Here is a 20,093-nt window from a genome sequence, read left to right on the forward strand (position 1 = left end):
TGTAGCTACATGTCTGCAGTTCGTGATACACCACATACACTATCTGATCAAAAAATCGGACACCTATAGCGTGGCAATTATTGAACTACACGATATGAAATCGTCGTAACTTCTGAACGTTTTGCGTTAAGACGTTCAAACCGCACGGTTGGTCGCGGGGAATCATGGGAATTAGTATGGGCCTGCACGGTTTGGTTTAGCGACGAAGCCCACTTTCATTTGGATGCGTTCGTCAGTAAGCAAAATTGGCGCATTCGGGGGACTGAGAATCCGCATTTCGCGATCTAAAAGTCCCTTCACTCTCAACAGGTGACAGTGTGATGTGCAATATCCAGTCACGGAATAACCCTTTACGGCACGGTGACCATCGAACGGTACGTGAAGGTTTTGGAAGATTATTTCATCCCCATTATCTAAAGTGCCCCCCCCCCCCCCCCCCCCCATGAACCATGGACCTTGCCGTTGGTGGGGAGGCTTGCGTGCCTCAGAGATAGAGATAGCCGTACCGTAGGTACAACCACAACGGAGGGGTATCTGTTGAGAGGCCAGACAAACGTGTGGTTCCTGAAGAGGGGCAGCAGCCTTTTCAGTAGCTGCAAGGGCAACAGTCTGGATGATTGACTGATCTGGCCTTGTAACAATAACCAAAACGGCCTTGCTGTGCTGGTACTGCGAACGGCTGAAACCAAGGGGAAACTACGGCCGTAATTTTTCCCGAGGGCATGCAGCTTTACTGTATGATTAAATGATGATGGCGTCCTCTTGGGTAAAATATTCCGGAGGTAAAATAGTCCCCCATTCGGATCTCCGGGCGGGGACTACTCAAGAGGATGTCGTTATCAGGAGAAAGAAAACTGGCGTTCTACGGATCGGAGCGTGGAATGTCAGGTCCCTTAATCGGGCAGGTAGGTTAGAAAATTTGAAAAGGGAAATGGATAGGTTAAAGTTAGATATAGTGGGAATTAGTGAAGTTCGGTGGCAGGAGGAACAAGACTTCTGGTCAGGTGACTACAGGGTTATAAACACAAAGTCAAATAGGGGTAATGCAGGAGTAGGTTTAATAATGAATAGGAAAATAGGAATGAGGGTAAGCTACTACAAACAGCACAGTGAACGCATTATTGTGGCCAAGATAGATACGAAGCCCACATCTACTACAGTAGTACAAGTTTATATGCCAACTAGCTCTGCAGATGACGAAGAAATTGAAGAAATGTATGATGAAATTAAAGAAATTATTCAGATAGTGAAGGGAGACGAAAATTTCATAGTCATGGGTGACTGGAATTCGAGTGTAGGAAAAGGGAGAGAAGGAAACGTAGTAGGTGAATATGGACTGGGGCTAAGAAACGAAAGAGGAAGCCGCCTGGTAGAATTTTGCACAGAGCACAACTTAATCATAGCTAACACTTGGTTTAAGAATCATGAAAGAAGGTTGTATACCTGGAAGAACCCTGGAGATACTAAAAGGTTCAAATGGTTCAAATGGCTCTGAGCACTATGGGACTCAACTGCTGTGGTCATAAGTCCCCTAGAACTTAGAACTACTTAAACCTAACTAACCTAAGGACAGCACACAACACCCAGCCATCACGAGGCAGAGAAAATCTCTGACCCCGCCGGGAATCGAACCCGGGAACCCGGGCGTGGGAAGCGAGAACGCTACCGCACGACCACGAGATGCGGGCAGATACTAAAAGGTATCAGATAGATTATATAATGGTAAGACAGAGATTTAGGAACCAGGTTTTAAATTGTAAGACATTTCCAGGGGCAGATGTGGACTCTGACCACAATCTATTGGTTATGACCTGTAGATTAAAACTGAAGAAACTGCAAAAAGGTGGGAATTTAATGAGATGGGACCTGGATAAACTGAAAGAACCAGAGGTTGTACAGAGTTTCAGGGAGAGCATAGGGGAACAATTGACAGGAATGGGGGAAAGAAATACAGTAGAAGAAGAATGGGTAGCTTTGAGGGATGAAGTAGTGAAGGCAGCAGAGGATCAAATAGGTAAAAAGACGAGGGCTAGTAGAAATCCTTGGGTAACAGAAGAAATATTGAATTTAATAGATGAAAGGAGAAAATATAAAAATGCAGTAAATGAAGCAGGCAAAAAGGAATACAAACGTCTCAAAAATGAGATCGACAGGAAGTGCATAATGGCTAAGCAGGGATGCCTAGAGGACAAGTGTAAGGATGTAGAGGCTTATCTTACTAGGGGTAAGATAGATACTGCGTACAGGAAAATTAAAGAGACCTTTGGAGATAAGAGAACCACTTGTATGAACATCAAGAGCTCAGATGGAAACCCAGTTCTAAGCAAAGAAGGGAAAGCAGAAAGGTGGAAGGAGTATTTAGAGGGTCTATACAAGGGCGATGTACTTCAGGACAATATTATGGAAATGGAAGAGGATGTAGATGAAGATGAAATGGGAGATACGATACTGCGTGAAGAGTTTGACAGAGCACTGAAAGACCTGAATCGAAACAAGGCCCCCGGAGTAGACAACATTCCATTGGAACTACTGGCGGCCTTGGGAGAGCCAGTCCTGACAAAACTCTACCATCTGGTGAGCAAGATGTATGAAACAGGCGAAATACCCTCAGACTTCAAGAAGAATTAATAATTCCAATCCCAAAGAAAGCAGGTGTTGACAGATGTGAAAATTACCGAACTATCAGTTTAATAAGCCACGGCTGCAAAATACTAACGCGAATTCTTTACAGACGAATGGAAAAACTAGTAGAAGCCGACCTCGGGGAAGATCAGTTTGGATTCCGTAGAAATGTTGGAACACGTGAGGCAATACTAACCTTACGATTAATCTTAGAAGAAAGATTAAGGAAAGGCAAACCTACGTTTCTAGCATTTGTAGACTTAGAGAAAGCTTTTGACAATGTTAACTGGAATACTCTCTTTCAAATTCTAAAGGTGGCAGGGATAAAATACAGGGAGCGAAAGGCTATTTACAATTTGTACAGAAACCAGATGGCAGTTATAAGAGTCGAGGGACATGAAAGGGAAGCAGTGGTTGGGAAGGGTGTAAGACAGGGTTGTAGCCTCTCCCCGATGTTATTCAATCTGTATATTGAGCAAGCAGTAAAGGAAACAAAAGAAAAATTCGGAGTAGGTATTAAAATCCATGGAGAAGAAATAAAAACTTTGAGGTTTGCCGATGACATTGTAATTCTGTCAGAGACAGCAAAGGACTTGGAAGAGAAGTTGAACGGAATGGATGGTGTCTTGAAGGGAGGATATAAGATGAACATCAACAAAAGCAAAACGAGGATAATGGAATGTAGTCGAATTAAGTCGGGTGATGTTGAGGGTATTAGATTAGGAAATGAGACACTTAAAGTAGTAAAGGAGTTTTGCTATTTGGGGAGCAAAATAACTGATGATGGTCGAAGTAGAGAGGATATAAAATGTAGACTGGCAATGGCAAGGAAAGCGTTTCTGAAGAAGAGAAACTTGTTAACATCGAGTATAGATTTAAGTGTCAGGAAGTCATTTCTGAAAGTATTTGTATGGAGTGTAGCCATGTATGGAAGTGAAACATGGATGGTAAATAGTTTGGACAAGAAGCGAATAGAAGCTTTCGAAATGTGGTGTTACAGAAGAATGCTGAAGATTAGATGGGTGGATCACATAACTAATGAGGAGGTAATGAATAGGATTGGGGAGAAGAGGAGTTTGTGGCACAACTTGACCAGAAGAAGGGATCGGTTGGTGGGACATGTTCTGAGGCATCAAGGGATCACCAATTTAGTATTGGAGGGCAGCGTGGAGGGTAAAAATCGTAGGGGGAGACCAAGAGACGAATACACTAAGCAGATTCAGAAGGATGTAGGTTGCAGTAGGTACTGGGAGATGAAGAAGCTTGCACAGGATAGAGTAGCATGGAGAGCTGCATCAAACCAGTCTCAGGACTGAAGACCACAACAACAACAACATATCTAAAGTGAGTCTGATTTCGACAGAGTGCGATTCATGCAAGACGGAGTTCGACCCCATCGAAGCAGGAGCGTGTTTGATGCCTGCAGCAGCACTCTGGGGACAGCATTCTGACTTTGGGATACCCAGAGGCCACTGGGATCGACCTCGATTCGCCGCCATGTTCTCCTGATATGAACAGATCGACTCCTTTTTGTGGGGCTATGTTAAACACAAGGTATCCAGCAATAATCCCAAAACCGTTGCTGAGCTGAAAACAGCCATTCAGGAGGTCACCGACAGCATCGATGTTCCGACACTGCAGCGGCTCGTGCAGAATTTCGCTATTCGTGTGCGCCACATCATCGCCAATGATGGCAGGCATCTCGAACATGTCATAACCTAAATTCGAATACTTGCAGTGATGTTTACATGTTGAATAAAGTGTGTGCAGGCCGTAGTTTGAAACTAATTTACTTCTTTTTTCATGTAGTTCAATAATTTTCACCCTGTATTAACGTGTATCAGTGTCCGATGTGTCCACCTTTCGGTAAGGTGTCTGAATGTCTGCGGACTAACTGCACTCCATTCTTACTCAAGAGTCGAAACGGGAGAAGGTTTTAACGTAGGGCGCTGGAGTCTGGAGCCAAGTTGACGTTCTAACTGATCCAAAGCTTTTCCATTGGATTGAGGTTGGGACTCTGGGCGGGCCAATCCATTTTCAGAATGTTACTCTCCACAAACCGCTGCCCCACAGATAATCCTCTGTGACAGGGTGTACTGTGACCGTGGAACAAACCATCACCGTCTGCGGACAGTTCCTCAACTGTTGGCACCACAAGGCGCTGTAAAAGGTGTTCAAGTCGTTCTGCATCTAGCGTTTTCTAAAGCATAATAAGGGGACCACGCCCTTCCTCGAAAAGCACCCCAAACCACAGCACGACTGCACTGCTGGCACTACGCATGGCGGCAGGCAGCGTTCTCCAGCCAGTCGCCAAACCCAAAACGAACCATCGCATTCCCACAGGGTACAGCGTGATTCATCGAAGCCAGTTACTGGTTTCCAGTCATCCATTGTCCACTGGCATTGTTCTTTACACAAACCCAAAACAAACCACCGAATTCCCACAGGGTATAGCGTGATTCATCGAAGCCAGTTACTGGTTTCCAGTCATCCATTGTCCATTGGCATTGTCCTTTACACAACCTCAAGCGTACCGTAGTACTGACTTCAGAAAAGTGTGGCTTATGAAGAGCTGCTCGACCATTACACCTCATTCTCTGTAACTCAGTAGGCACAGCCGTTGTGCCACCTGGACTCCTGGGAGTACTCTTGAGTACACGAGTGATTCCTTTCGCTGAATGCCTGACGGTCCTTCTCCATTAGTACATGACAGTTGGCCGGCCTTGATTTAGATGCGATTGTTCCTTTGCGTTTCCATTTCAAATTTACGTCATCAACAGTCACTTGGGTAGCTTTAGAAGGTTTGAAAGGTCCCTGATGGATTCGTTACTCAGGCGACATTCGATGACTAGGCCTCTTTCGAACTCATTGAGCCCATTTTGCTGTTATTGCTTCTCCACTGACGACACAGCAATTCCAGTCTCCTTTTACGCTGGCAGGTCAGCCTCTCGCGAGATGCAGTGGTCTGTTCCACATTACATAGCCAGGGGGGGGGGGGGGGGGCGGATACCTCTATCAGACACTGCAGTTTTCTAGAGGGTGAAGAGCGAGCTGGCGAGTCGCTCACTCTCTACACCCCACTGCTTAACAAGGAGCACGTGCGGCCCTTTTCCAAAAGTTATATCAAATCATCCGCAGTGAACCTTTCGAATTAGACACTCCCAAACGATGATTATTTTCCGACAGCAGCACCTATGTTATACGGAGTACAGAATCAACCCTAATACAAGTAATGGAGGAAATTCACACAACAGAATCCACGTAAACACTGCTCCACGGATGCTCGGTCATCGTGCACAACAGTTGTGGGCGTTCCTTCTGAAAAGGCCACTTCCCTCACTACAACCGCTGTTCGCTCTTCATTTTGCAGACAGACTATAGTACGCCGATACCAAAAGCGCGCAACCTATTGATGAAGTAAAGTATAGTCCGGTAAATCGCTTTCGGCAGCAGCGAAAAACTTGCAGCCTTTCAGTTACACGCAGAGTTCTTTAGCTGCCAGCACTGGCCTGATACCGCTGCAACGTTTCTGCTGCTGCTGAAGACGGAATTACCGGACAATATTCTACTGTCTAAGGTGAATTCAAATTTCTTACCCGTCTGTATTGGCCTGACAATGATGAAAACGAATCACCACAAGACAGTCCACATTACCGGCGATCTCCGACATTTTACACTGTTGTTTGTAAACTGAAGCGCCGAAGAAACTGGTACGGCCATTCGTATTAGAGATATGTAAACAGACAGAATACGGCGCTGCGGTCGGCAACGCCTATATAAGACAACAAGTTTGGAAATTTGTCATCAGGTCTTATGGGAGCAAACTGCTGAGGTCACCGGTCCCTAAGCTTACACACTTCTTAATCCAACTTAAACCAACTTACACTAAGGACAACACACACACCCAAGCCCGAGGTAGGACTAGAACCTCTGACTGCGGGAGCACAACAAGTGTCTGCCGCAGTTGTTACATCGGTTACTGCTGCTAGAGGGGCAGGTTATCAAGATTTAAGTGAGTGTGAACGTGGTGTTATAGGCGGCGCACGAGCGATGGGACACAGCGTCTCCGAGGTAGCAATGAAGTGCGAATTTTCCGTAAGACCATTTCACGAGTGTACTTTGAGTATCATAATCCGATAAAACATCAAATTTCCGACATCGTTACGGCCGGAAAAAGATCCTGCAAGAACGGGATGAACGACGACTAAAGAGAATCGTTCAACGTGACAGAAGTGCAACCCTTCAGCAAATTTCTGCAGATATCAATGTTGGGCCATCAACAAGAGTCAGCCTGCGAACCATTCAACGAAACATCATCGGTATGGGCTTTCGGTGCCGAAGGTCCACTCTGTTATGACTGCACGACACAAAGCTTTACGCCTCGCCTGGGCCCGTCATCACCGACATTGGACTGTTAATGACTGGAAATGTGTTGCCTGGTGAGACGAGTCTCGTTTCAAATTGTATCGAGTGGGTGGACGCGTACGATTATGGAGACAACCTCATGAATCCATGGACACTGCATGTCAGCAGGGGGCTGTTCAAACTGGTGGAGGATCAATATGTTGGAGTATATGGGACCGCTGATATCCTATTTACGACTGTGACAGGTGACACGTGCGTGAGCTTCCTGTCTCATCACCTGCATCCATTCATGTGCATTGTGCATTCCGACAGACTTGGGCAATTCCAGCAGGACAATGCCACACTCCACACGTCCAGAATTGTTACGGAGTGGCTCCAGGAAGACTGTTCTGAGTTTAAACACATCCGCTCGGCACCGAACTCGGCAGACATGAACATTATTGAGCGTATCTGGGATGCCTTGCACAGTGCTGTTCAGAAGACGTCTTCACCCGCCCGTACTCTTTCGGATTTAGGGACAGCACTGTTGGATTGATGCTGTCATTTCCCTCCAGCACTACTTCAGACATTAGTCAAGTCCATGCCACTTCATGTTGCGTCACTTCTGCGTGCTCGCGGGGGCCCTACACGATATTAGGCAGGTATACCAGTTTCTTTGGCTCTTCAGTGTAAAAAACGAAACACTCAGAAGCAACTGTATGCAGCACACCACGATGCCTGGACGAGTAGAACAGCGGAACCACAGCAAGTGGTTTAAGTGGCACAGACGTTCCGTACACGTAGGCCGAGCTGCGACCTCTTTTGTGTGACCGGACAGGTCAGTGTCAATGGCACGGAACACTCAGTCGGTGGAGATCCTTCACAGGAAGTGTATCCCTGTTGCTGGTGCCACTACGCCTCGCCGACACCGCAGGATGGAATGTGGACGTGTGAGTGGGTTTGAACGGCGAGAACGATTGGTCACTGGGAGGCGGATCTGTCGTTCCTTGACACTGTCGCTCGTACAGGGGACGCTGTTTCAACAGTGAGGCGTTATGTGGAACCAGTGGAGAGTAAAAGGCAGTACACAGCGCCGACAGATTAATGCACGAGAGAATACGACCACAGCGCGAGACGGCTGTCATCTTGTTCGCTTGGGCGTATTGGATAGGACAACTTTGTCCACAGTGTTGGCGCGAGGTTGGAGCACTCTGACTGGTACGGACACGTCTGCGTCGACGGTTCGAGGCCGTCGTCTCCGGGCGTGGGTTTCCACCAACGCCAGAGACTGCAATGGGCACATGAACACCGACACTAGTGTGCCGAGTGGCAAAATGTATTGTTTTCGGACGAGTCCCGCTTCAACTTCTCCTATGGTAATGGTAATCCCAAAGAAAGCAGGTGTTGACAGATGTGAAAATTACCGAACTATCAGTTTAATAAGTCACAGCTGCAAAATACTAACGCGAATTCTTTACAGACGAATGGAAAAACTGGTAGAAGCGGACCTCGGGGAAGATCAGTTTGGATTGCGTAGAAATGTTGGAACACGTGAGGCAATACTAACCTTACGACTTATCTTAGAAGAAAGATTAAGAAAAGGCAAACCTACGTTTCTAGCATTTGTAGACTTAGAGAAAGCTTTTGACAACGGTAACAGGAATACTCTCTTTCAAATTCTGAAGGTGGCAGGGGTAAAATACAGGGTGCGAAGGGCTATTTACAATTTGTACAAAAACCAGATGGCATTTATAAGAGTCGAGGGGTATGAAAGGGAAGCAGTGGTTGGGAAGGGAGTGAGACAGGGTTGTAGCCTCTCCCCGATGTTATTCAATTTGTATATTGAGCAAGCAGTAAAGGAAGCAAAAGAAAAATTCGGAGTAGGTATTAAAATTCATGGAGAAGAAGTAAAAACTTTGAGGTTCGCCGATGACATTGTAATTCTGTCAGAGACAGCAAAGGACTTGGAAGAGCAGTTGAACGGAATGGACAGTGTCTTGAAAGGAGGATATAAGATGAACATCAACAAAAGCAAAACGGGGATCATGGAATGTAGTCAAATTAAATCGGGTGATGCTGAGGGGATTAGATTAGGAAATGAGACACTTAAAGTAGTAAAGGAGTTTTGCTATTTAGGGAGTGAAATAACCGATGATGGTCGAAGTAGAGAGGATATAAAATGTAGATTGGCAATGGCAAGGAAATCGTTTCTGAAGAAGAGAAATTTGTTAACATCGAGTATAGATTTAAGTGTCAGGAAGTCGTTTCTGAAAGTATTTGTATGGAGTGTAGCCATGTATGGAAATGAAGCATGGACGATAACCAGTTTGGACAAGAATAGAATAGAAGCTTTCGAAATGTGGTGCTACAGAAGAATGCTGAAGATAAGGTGGGTAGATCACGTAACTAATGAGGAGGTATTGAATAGAATTGGGGAGAAGAGAAGTTTGTGGCACAACTTGACTAGAAGAAGGGATCGGTTGGTAGGACATGTTCTGAGGCATGAAGGGATTACAAATTTAGCATTGGAGGGCAGCGTGGAGGGTAAAAATCGTAGAGGGAGACCAAGAGATCAATACACTAAGCAGATTCAGAAGGATGTAGGTTGCAGTAGATACTGGGAGATGAAGAAGCTTGCACAGGATAGAGTAGCATGGAGAGCTGCATCAAACCAGTCTCAGGACTGAAGACCACCACAACAACAACAATGGTCTCTCACGCGCTCGACACCACCTTGGAGAACGCAATAGGGCAGACTGTATAGTTGAGCAGAACAGCGGACGAACACATAGTGGTTTGGTTTGGGGCGCCTCCTACGCTTTGAAGGCAGTCTGAACAACGACCGCTACGACAGGCGAGTTTTATAGCCTGAGGCACTGCCCCTCATGCAGGCCTTTCCACAAGCCATACTTCAGAGAACAAAGCTCGTCCGCACGTGGCGAGAAATGCGCAAGTCTTCTTCGAAGAATAACGAGTACCACTGTTTTCCTGGCCTGCCCGTTCGCCTGACATGTCGCCTCTGGAACAAGTCTGGGATATGGTGTGTCGGTAACGTGTTCTTTCCGGTGCTTCAGCAGCCACAGTTGATGCTTCGTGGACGCGCCTACAAACCGCTTGGCGGAGTATTACCCAGCAACTTGTTCAGGCGCTCTTTGATTCCGTGCCAAGCCGTCTAGCGACTCCGAATGTAGCACGTGCGTGGCGCTTCTCCGTACTGAACTTCCACAGTCACTCTGCATGTATAGGTCTGTAATACGAATCATTTATGTAGCGTGACGTCCTTAACCGGTCGGACAAATTTCATTGTGAAGTAGTGTATTTGACGCCCCTAGCGGTGTACTAAGGTACTAGGGCAAGGGTTTTCACTAGGTGGCAGGGTTCTACTATTGCGTCTCCAAACAACAAGAAATTAACAACATAATTTTATATTATCGAGGTGATAATTAAAGCCTTATTACTGCACTTCGTGATATCCTTTGGATTTTAATAGGAGAAAATATTTTACCTACATTTCGACTTGACTCGTAGATGACGATAGCTTGCGACAATTATTGAACCATATGAAATAAAATCGTCATAATTCTGAAAGGTTTGCCTTAGGACGTTCAAACTGCACAGCTGGCCTCGGAGCATGTTGAATATTGTATGGTTTGGTTTAGCGAGGAAGTCAACTTTCATTGGATGGGTTCACCAATAAGCAAAACTGGCGCAATTGGGGGACTCATAATCCGTATTTCGAGATCGAGAAGCCTCTTCACTCTCAACGGGTGACTGTGTGGTGTGCACTATTCAGTCATGGAATAATCTGTGCGACATTCCTTGATGGCATAGTGACTACCGAATGGCAAGCGATGGTTTTGGAAGATGATTTCATCCCCATTATCCAAAGTGACCCTGGTTTCGACAAGATGTGGTTCATGCAAGACGGAGCTCGACCCCATCGGAGCAGGAGAGTGTTTGAGGTCCTGGAGGAGCACTTTGAGGGCCGCATTCTGACTCTGGAGTACCCAGAGGCCAGTGGCATGGGCTTCGATTGGCCGCCATATTCTCCAGATCTGAACACATGCGACCCCTTTTTCTGGGGCTATATTACAGACATGGTGCACAGTAATAACCCCAAAACCATTGCTGAGCTGAAAACAGCCATTCGGCATGTCATGGACAGCGTTGATGCTCCGACACTTCAGTGGGTTATGGAGGATTTCGCCATTCGTCTACGCTGCACCGTCGCCAATGATGGCAGGCATGTCGAATACGTCATAGCCTAAATCTGAATATCTGTATTGACACTTACGTGTTGAATAAAATGTGTGCACGCCGTAGGTTGTAATTAATTTACATTTTTTCGTATAGTTCAATAACTGTCACCCTGTAGCAGTCAGCGAAGCAAATTATAGACCAGGAATGCTCGCTTTTGTCTATAGCCATCGTCTGATGGGTCCATTTAAACGATGGTTTATTTCAGTTGAATAATGCATTGTCAAAAAGTATTATAAATACAACAAAAATTGTTTACATACACTTAAAGTATTGCGTAAAATTTCAGGTCTGCGAGACATACCTGATTTCTCGCCATTGTGGCGAGTGTTTGGTACGTTTGAGGAAGCTGGTTAAGTCGCTGATGTTAAAACACCACCTGCTGGTCCGCTGAAAGTACTGCTAAAGCGTATGGGACGAAAGAACACGACCCTCGATTCGCTGTCGATCAGAAGGACTCGATCTTTCGAGGAGCGCAATGTACCTAATTCTGACAGGAGCTTCACCTAAAAACTTACTAGTTTCAACATAAGCAACACCTGCTGCTACCCGACCACTAGCACCGGTATAATTTCGTCGACTGTCTGTTGGAAAAGCAAAATGTCGGCGACAGTTTTGCGACGGACGCCAGCGTTAGCGACGAGCATGTTTCCAGCTGGAAGCTTAGATCATCAAGCACCAATGCCGGCTTGGTGGCGACGGGAACCGTAGCATAACGCTCCAACAGCCAACAGGCAGCTCTTTGGAGTGAATCTTGGGTTGGTGGGAAGAGTGGGTCTTACTTTTTAGAGAACACCACAGGTAACGGAACGATGGTGAATGGCGTACGTTATCACAACGTGATAAACTACTTTCTTCGGCGACGGGAACATCTCCAAACTACATACAGGTACCGCAGTCCGAAGCAGATCCGCGTCCCTCAGGATCCATACACGTCTATCACCCAAATATTCTGTTATTAGAATGAGATTTTCACTCTGCAGCGGAGTGTGCGCTGATATGAAACTTCCTGGCAGATTAAAACTGTGTGCCGGACCGAGACTCGAACTCGGGACCTTTGGCTTTCGCGAGCAAGTGCTCTACCAACTGAGCTACCCAAGCACGACTCACGCCCCGTCCCCACACCCTCATTCCGGAAACATCCCTCAGGCTGTGGCTAAGCCATATCGCCGCAATATCCTTTCTTTCAGGAGTGCTAGTTCTGCAAGGTTCGCAGGAGAGCTTCTGTAAAGTTTGGAAGGTAGGAGACGAGGTACTGGCAGAAGTGAAGCTCTGAGGACGGGGCGTTAGTCGTGCTTGGGTAGCTCAGTTGATTGCCGGCGCGGTAGCTCAACGTGTTCGGTCAGAGGGTTAGCTCCCCTCTGTAATAAAAAAACTGAGTTAATCGATCAACAACGAACTTAAACGGATGTCTTATGACGTCCGCCCCGAGCAGATACAACGAACGAAAGCGAACAAAATGAGATTAAAAAAAAAAAAAAAGATGTTGGTAGAGCACTTGCCCGCGAAAGGCAAAGGTCCCGAGTTCGAGTCTCGGTCCGGCACACAGTTTTAATCTGCCAGGAAGTTTCATCATCGTTATTTTTTACCATCCAGCAGAGAAATATTACGAACTATAAAAGCTTCGTTAGTTTCATCCTATAGATTTTTTCCGTATCTCTCTCTCCTGATACATCAAAGACAAACATCGTCTATGTACTGGCATTGAGCATATGCGGCGAACTTCTTAAATATACAGGTATTTATCCACTGGAGCAGGCCAGTGATCGACGTCGCTTACGCAGACCGGTGTAAAGTTTCATCACCTGTACTGTACTAGGACCATCTCCCACAGACTGTCGGTCGCAGGAGAGGGTCCCTGTTTCGTTGTTTGATACACCGCTTTTTCAGCTGTAACAGGCTTTGTACACAGCCATACATTTCATTTTTCTGCCACGAATTCGACGTCTGTGTCAGGTTCTAAACTGATATAAACACGTTCTGGTCCACTGGCTCCCCCAGGAAACCAGACATCGCATGGCGTAAATCATGTTGATGCTGCTAATCCCACAACACATGCACACATTGAGTGATTGAAGTAGAAGACAGTCACAACATAAGGAAAATGGAAGAGTTTTGAGAGATTGTAGAAAGTTTCCAAACTGCTGTCCGAAGGTGATCGACGACCTCTACATTTACACCCATCATTCACAGTGATAGGATAGCTGATGGCGCTGTGTTCCGTTTGACTGATTCTTCATACTGCAGCCATGCAAGCGATCACTATTTCGGTGTTAGCCATCCCCTGAAGGTGTTGCCGCCTCTACCAAGACTCTTTCTCAAACAAGCGTTGCCAGTCAATCATTATGTGGTAATTAACAGCGTAAGATGGAAAAGATGAAAAAGACACCGTCGATGTACTGTAATAATAAGCATAATAGTTAAAGTGCGATCAACTTCAGCAATTTTATCGTAATTTCAACACAGACCAATGATGCGGCAGCGTGTTTACCGAGTTCTGTATCATCGTTAAACAGCCCCTCCACTACTTTGCGAGTATCATTGCGAATGTAAGTAGATGACAGTGCAGTACGTTCATTTATTGTTAATTTCCGGAGATATACACAAAGTATACCAGACAGAGACCTACACATCTCTAGCACTTCGATCATAGTGTGTAATTTACGATCTTCCTCTATATGAATGGGAGTCACAGGGCATTCTCGCATTCTTAGGATAAAGTTAGAGACCTAAAGATGTCCTCGCACTGTCTTTGACCAGCGCTCCCTGCAGCACTGGCACCGAATTAATCTGCAGCTGACCAAAAGTAGACCACTACGTTCCACGTTTCGTGGAGGAACAGTGAGAAACGAGGCTGTAACTGCTGTCCCGCACCCATCCAGGAGCGCAACATTTCTCCAGATGCGCGAATGTCGAGGAGGTTAGCACCCCTTATCCATGTATAGTAGATGTGAAACTGTTGTGATGATGTAACACACAGTTAAGAACAGGAAACAGGTGGTTTTTATGCATGATGGAGCTCCAGACGGACGGAATTTGCTGCGGTAGCAATTCTAAAGTATTGTTCTAGTGTCTGGGGTCATTACCAAGAAGGTATTGGTAAGAGAGAATACAAACACATGCACTCCTAAGGCTACAATGTTCTGCACTTAAAACACGCTATAATGTTAGATTGTCGCGGTTTCCGAGCTATTAGTCGTATGGAATACAACCCTGTTACTATCCCAATATAAGAAATATATTTCAAGGGCACGATATACATTCTCCTTGCATGATATACATTATTCTTGCATCTTTCTCTACGATAAACTATGGCGACAAACTGTAAAATGAAAAACTACTTCCTTAAAACATCGATTCCTTGTGATACATATACAATATAGCTTTCCCGAGGTGTATAGGCCCTCACTGTTCACATCCGATCACGGTTCAGAAATTATGCTATGCTCGCATCAGTCTTATGTAAAATGATTATTAGTAACGGAGAATGCCTCTTACGAAGACACAGACAAGCCACAGCAGCGGGGTTTGACATGTGAAACTGTACGCCATGCCGCCGCTAACTCTGTAAACAGGACATCTGTCAAGCATATGTATATATCGGGATTGTAGTACCTCACAAACACCTGTCGCTAACTTAGAATCACCTCAGTTATGAAACTGAAGTCCTGATTTTATATCCAAGATACGCCAGGGGAATGGAGTACGTTGCATAAATCTTCGTTTATCTAGAGGAATGTGTCGAAACACGATAGAAGCCCTCTGATGACCGAGAGGTTTACTGTTATCGATCGGAAGTAGATAGTGCTCTAAGTCACACACACAACATGCAGTTGTATGCCACACAACAGATGCATCCCGACAGAACAACAGAAGAAAATGGTCAAATGACCTGCAGCAACATGTCCCTCTCTCTCTCTCTAGAATGCATCATCAGTCTACCATTAAATCCTACCTCGTTACAACTCCGTCTCACTCTATTACTCTATCCACTCTCTGTCATCCTTTAACGCAGATGCAAGTAAGTTTAGAGGCAGATGGTTCTCTTTTTTTTCAGGAAGGGATGAAATATAGCAGGCAACTCGCGTGCATCACTAGTATCTTAATAGACATACAGTAGAATGCTGCCTCGACAAAAAATAAAAGACTGTTCCCCAGTTCCCGTTGTTTCCTACTCAATATTTTCTCATATTCCTCTTGCTATTTTATACTCTTTCCCATGTACAAGAATTGTTCTGGACCAATCAGAAGACATGCAAGTACTCCCTCAATTTCCTCACATTTCGGTGTATTTTCTCTCAATTTATACGTTTTTCCGTCATTTTTCGTAATTTTATCGATTGTATTTCACTTCTATCCATGCGATCATGACATCACTTCCCATGCCGTGTTCTAAAATTGCTTTCTAAATTGCTTGTAAATGTAATACAGCTGCCAACACTTACCGCAAATGCTCTATTTTTCTGTTCAGGCGGCATACTATAGCGCTCGAATGCATCCAGTCACCTCCAAGCGCATATTCTGCAGCTGCACCACGTTTGCTCTGTTTTCTGTATGCTTGGGGAGGGGGAGGGGCGCTGGCTGCGGCCACGTGCAGGCTAAGAAAAACACGTGACGTCATCCAGGGCCAGAGGTGGGCGTGGTCAGCGGCGTGGTGGGGGTGATTAATTGATAAATTTAATTAATTTACATATCAATTTGATATCAATTTTATATCGAAACTGCGCTGAAAACCCCATCTTCCTACTACTCACACGCTCATCAACCTACCGCATCGTACACCCTCTCCCACCCCTGGCCCCCCACCCCGCGTGACCCACACCGGAACTCTAACCAGCCAACCAAAGCCTACATAAATTCTCTATAATTTTTTAGTGAAGATTAGATTTGTCAACAGAGCGCTGTTGAAGACTTTTTTCAGTTCAGATCATCGAACTTCTATGGATGTGGAACTAACTTTGGAGTCTCATTTTGGTGCGGACTGTACTGCATAGAGTGGCTCAGTACTTCAGAATGAAATGTCACCTTACAGCGGAGTGTGTGCTGATCTGAAAGTTTCTGACAGATTGAAACTGTGTGTCGGATTGGGACTCGACTCTGGGACCTTCGTATTTGCAGGCAAGTGCTCTACCGACTTAGCTACCTTTTTTTAATCAGGCCTCCATACCGTCCACTCCAATCCGTCCTTGCCCTCTCCAGCTACGCCTTCTTCAGCAAACTTCTCTACCATCTGTTTAGTTTCAAATAATAATAATAATAAAACAGACCCTGACAAACACGACATCAAAAGTGAAATTCAAGCGGGGAAATCTATGAACCGTTTGACATCAGGACAGGCGTGCGTCAAGGTCTCTCAACAGTCCTCTTCAACCTAGAGTTGGAAAAAGTCGTCAAGGAATGGGAGAAAGAGCTGAAATTAGAAGGATGCTGTAAAGCAGTGCGACTAGGACGACCCGTGGATCAACTGGAAGGTGGATGGTTAGCCTCCGCGGACGACCTGGCACTACTTGCAGACAATGAAACCACAGCAATCAGGCAGGTAGAAATACTCAAAGAGTTCGCAGGAAAAGTAGGGCTACAGATCTCCTTCTTCTTCACGAAATTCGACATACTGCATTTAAACACGAAATATGGCAAGATCAACACAGCAACGCATTTTAAATACCTGGGGGAAGTGCTCGAACGGCCAAGAAAGGAGAAAATGACGCAGAACACCACGTTACAGAAGATGTCTGTCCACCTCCTCCAAAATTCGTCACTACAATACAGTAATCAAACCTGAGGTGCTATGCGCCTGCGATACACTGACGCTACGCACAAAGAGCGACCTAGAGAACATCCTCACAGAGGAAAGAAAAACTATCAGGAAAATTATTGAACGAAAACTCACAAACGAACTATAGAGGCTTCACTCCAGAGACACCACAGAGAAGTTGTCCGACCTCGCAGCGGACATCAGAAAACACGACTAAAATTTTACGGCCATAGCAGCAGACTCCCACAGACCAGACTCACCAACAGAATACTCAGATACTTGCAGAGGCTCAAAACCACTACACCTTGTATGGCACAAGTCAAAATTGATCTGGAAAAAGCACAGATAGATTCAGCGGACATCGCAGACAAGAGCGTCTATAGACACAAAATACTAAGTGGGAAGTAATGTCAGAGAAGACAGCAACTACAGCCCAAAGACCAAAGTGGACCGAAGAAAGGAAGAGGGCCTTTAGCGAACGAATGAAAGAGTACTGGAAGATCAGGAAGAACTAGTAGTCATAAATGCTTCGCGTGGTCTGATAAAGGCTTGTAACGTGTGTAATAATAATAATAATAATAATAATCCAGCATGTACTGTGAATACTTTTCCTTTCAATCACCCGTGTTCCTTTGGAAATGGGGTTAATAAAGGAAAGGAGTAATTTTTCGTGAAGTACGTGAAGTTTAACATGCCATGATAAAATTAAAATCGTTCTTCTTGTTAGACCTTCAACTTTGCCTTCAAATGAAATAAAATTTCACTTCTTTGTATCAACTAAATTAAGATTTTTTTTTCATTAAGACAAATAATACCTTCTAAGTAGGAAAAAATAGAAGGGGAGGCAACGTAAAAACAACGTCCTCCTGACAAACAGAGTTGTGTTACCTTAAAATGAATGTTGATTTATACACTCATATTGCAGAGGACTTTATAAATCAGATTCAGTAATATACGTTTTCAGTTTCTTTGTTATACTCTGATGTGGTCTAGAATGAGGCGACTGCGTATATGAGTTTGTTGCAAGCAGTGGTTGCTGTCCAGTAGACCTGCATTACCTGCAGGCACTGTCAGTTACGCAACAGAAAAGGAAATCGACAGATATCCTTGGCATCAAGTGTGTAAAAGGAAGGTCTCATTGCGAAAGTGCGCTTTAATGTGCCTAGGAGAGCGGGAAGTGTGCGTAACTTCCCTTGAAAACTTGCCCTTTTCTATGTTTACCGTTAAGCCACTATATCTCGTCTTTGTTTTCAGCATCAACCGGAGAAATAGGGGCCAATTCATTTGATCTGGCGAGAAATGAGAAACTCATTTCATAGATACTGAGGGAGATATCCGTAAAAATACGCATATGATCAAAAGTATCCGGACACCTGGCTGAAAATTACAAGTTCGTGGCGGCCTCCATCGGTAATGCTAGAATTCAATATGGTGTTGGCCCACCCTTAGCACTGGTGACAGCTTCCACTCTCCCATGCGTACGTTCAATCAGGTGTTGGGAGGTTTCTTGGGGAGGTGCTGCACTGAGGAGAGGTATCGATGTCGGTCGGTGAGGCCCGGCACAAAGTCGGCGTTCCAAAACATCCCAAAGGTGTTCTATAGGATTCAGGTCAGGACTCTGTGCAAGCCAGTTCATTACAGGGATTTTATTGTCATGTAACCACTCCGCCACAGGCCGTGCATTATGAAGAGGTACTCGATCATGTTGAAGGATGCAATCGCCATTCTCGAATTGCTCTTGAACAGTGGGAAGGAAGAAGGTGCTTAAAACAGCAGTGGAGGCCTGTGCTTTGATAGTGCCACGCAAAACAACAAGGGGTGCAAGCACCAAAAAAAAAATGGGTCAAATGGCTCTGAGCACTATGGGACTTAACATCTTAGGTCATCAGTCCCCTAGAACTTAGAACTACTTAAACCTAACTAACCTAAGGACATCACACACATCCATGCCCGAGGCAGGATTCGAACCTGCGACCGTAGCAGTCCCGCGGTTCCGGACTGCAGCGCTAGAACCGCACGACCACCGCGGCCGGTGGTGCAAGCACCCTCCATGAAAAACACGACCACACCATAACACCACCGCGTCAGAATTTTACTGTTGGCACTACACACGCTGGCAGATGACGTTCATCGAGCATTCGCCATACCCACACCCTGCCATCGGATCGCCACATTGTGTACCGTGATTCATCACTCCACACAACGTTTTTCCACTGTTCAATCATGCAATGTTTACGCTCCTTACACCAAGTGAGGCGTCGTTGGCATTTACCGGCGTGATGTGTGGCTTATGAACAGCCGCTCGAACATGAAATCCAAGTTTTCTGACCTCCCGCCTGACTGTTATAGTACTTGCAGTGCATCCTCATGTAGTTTGGAATTCCTGTGTGGTGTTCTGTATAGATGTCTGCCTATTGCACATTACGACCCTCTTCAACTGTCGGTGGTCTCTGTCAGTCAAGAGACGAGGTCGCCCTGTACGCTTTTGTGCTGTACGTGTCCCTTCACGTTTGCACTTCACTATCATATCAGAAACAGTGGACATAGGGATGTTTAGGAGTGTGGAAACCCCGCTTACAGGCGTATGAGAAAAGTGACACCCAATCACCTGACCACGTTCGAAGTCCGTGAGTTCCGCGGAACGCCCCATTCTGCTCTCGCACGATGTCTAATGACTACTGAGGTCGCTGATATGGAATACCTGGCAGTAGTGGCAGCACAATACACCTAATATGAAAAACGTGTGTTTTTGAGGGTGTCCGGATACTTTTGATCACATAGTGTACTTGTAATCAGTAAGGAGTATTGGTAAATCTAAAGAACATACGTACGTGTGTGTGTGTGTGTGTGAGAGAGAGAGAGAGAGAGAGAGAGAGAGAGCGGTATAGCGCTCTAACCTAGGCCGTAAGCGAACAGCATCTGCAGCTGAGGGTCGCCACCCAGAGGTTCTGCGTTCTGACTCCTGTGGTGTAGAGTCAGCTTCACCGCCGACAGGCCGATGACGCCTTGCTATGGTAAGCGCTGAGGCACTCTTGTCTTAGTCCGCCTGGCACTGTTCTATTAGTCTCGAACTCACGAGAAAAGAAAAAGTAATCATGGAAGGAAAGATCAATGA

Source organism: Schistocerca nitens, chromosome 5 (assembly GCF_023898315.1).
Source record: "Schistocerca nitens isolate TAMUIC-IGC-003100 chromosome 5, iqSchNite1.1, whole genome shotgun sequence".
NCBI classification, from domain to species: Eukaryota; Metazoa; Arthropoda; class Insecta; order Orthoptera; family Acrididae; genus Schistocerca; species Schistocerca nitens.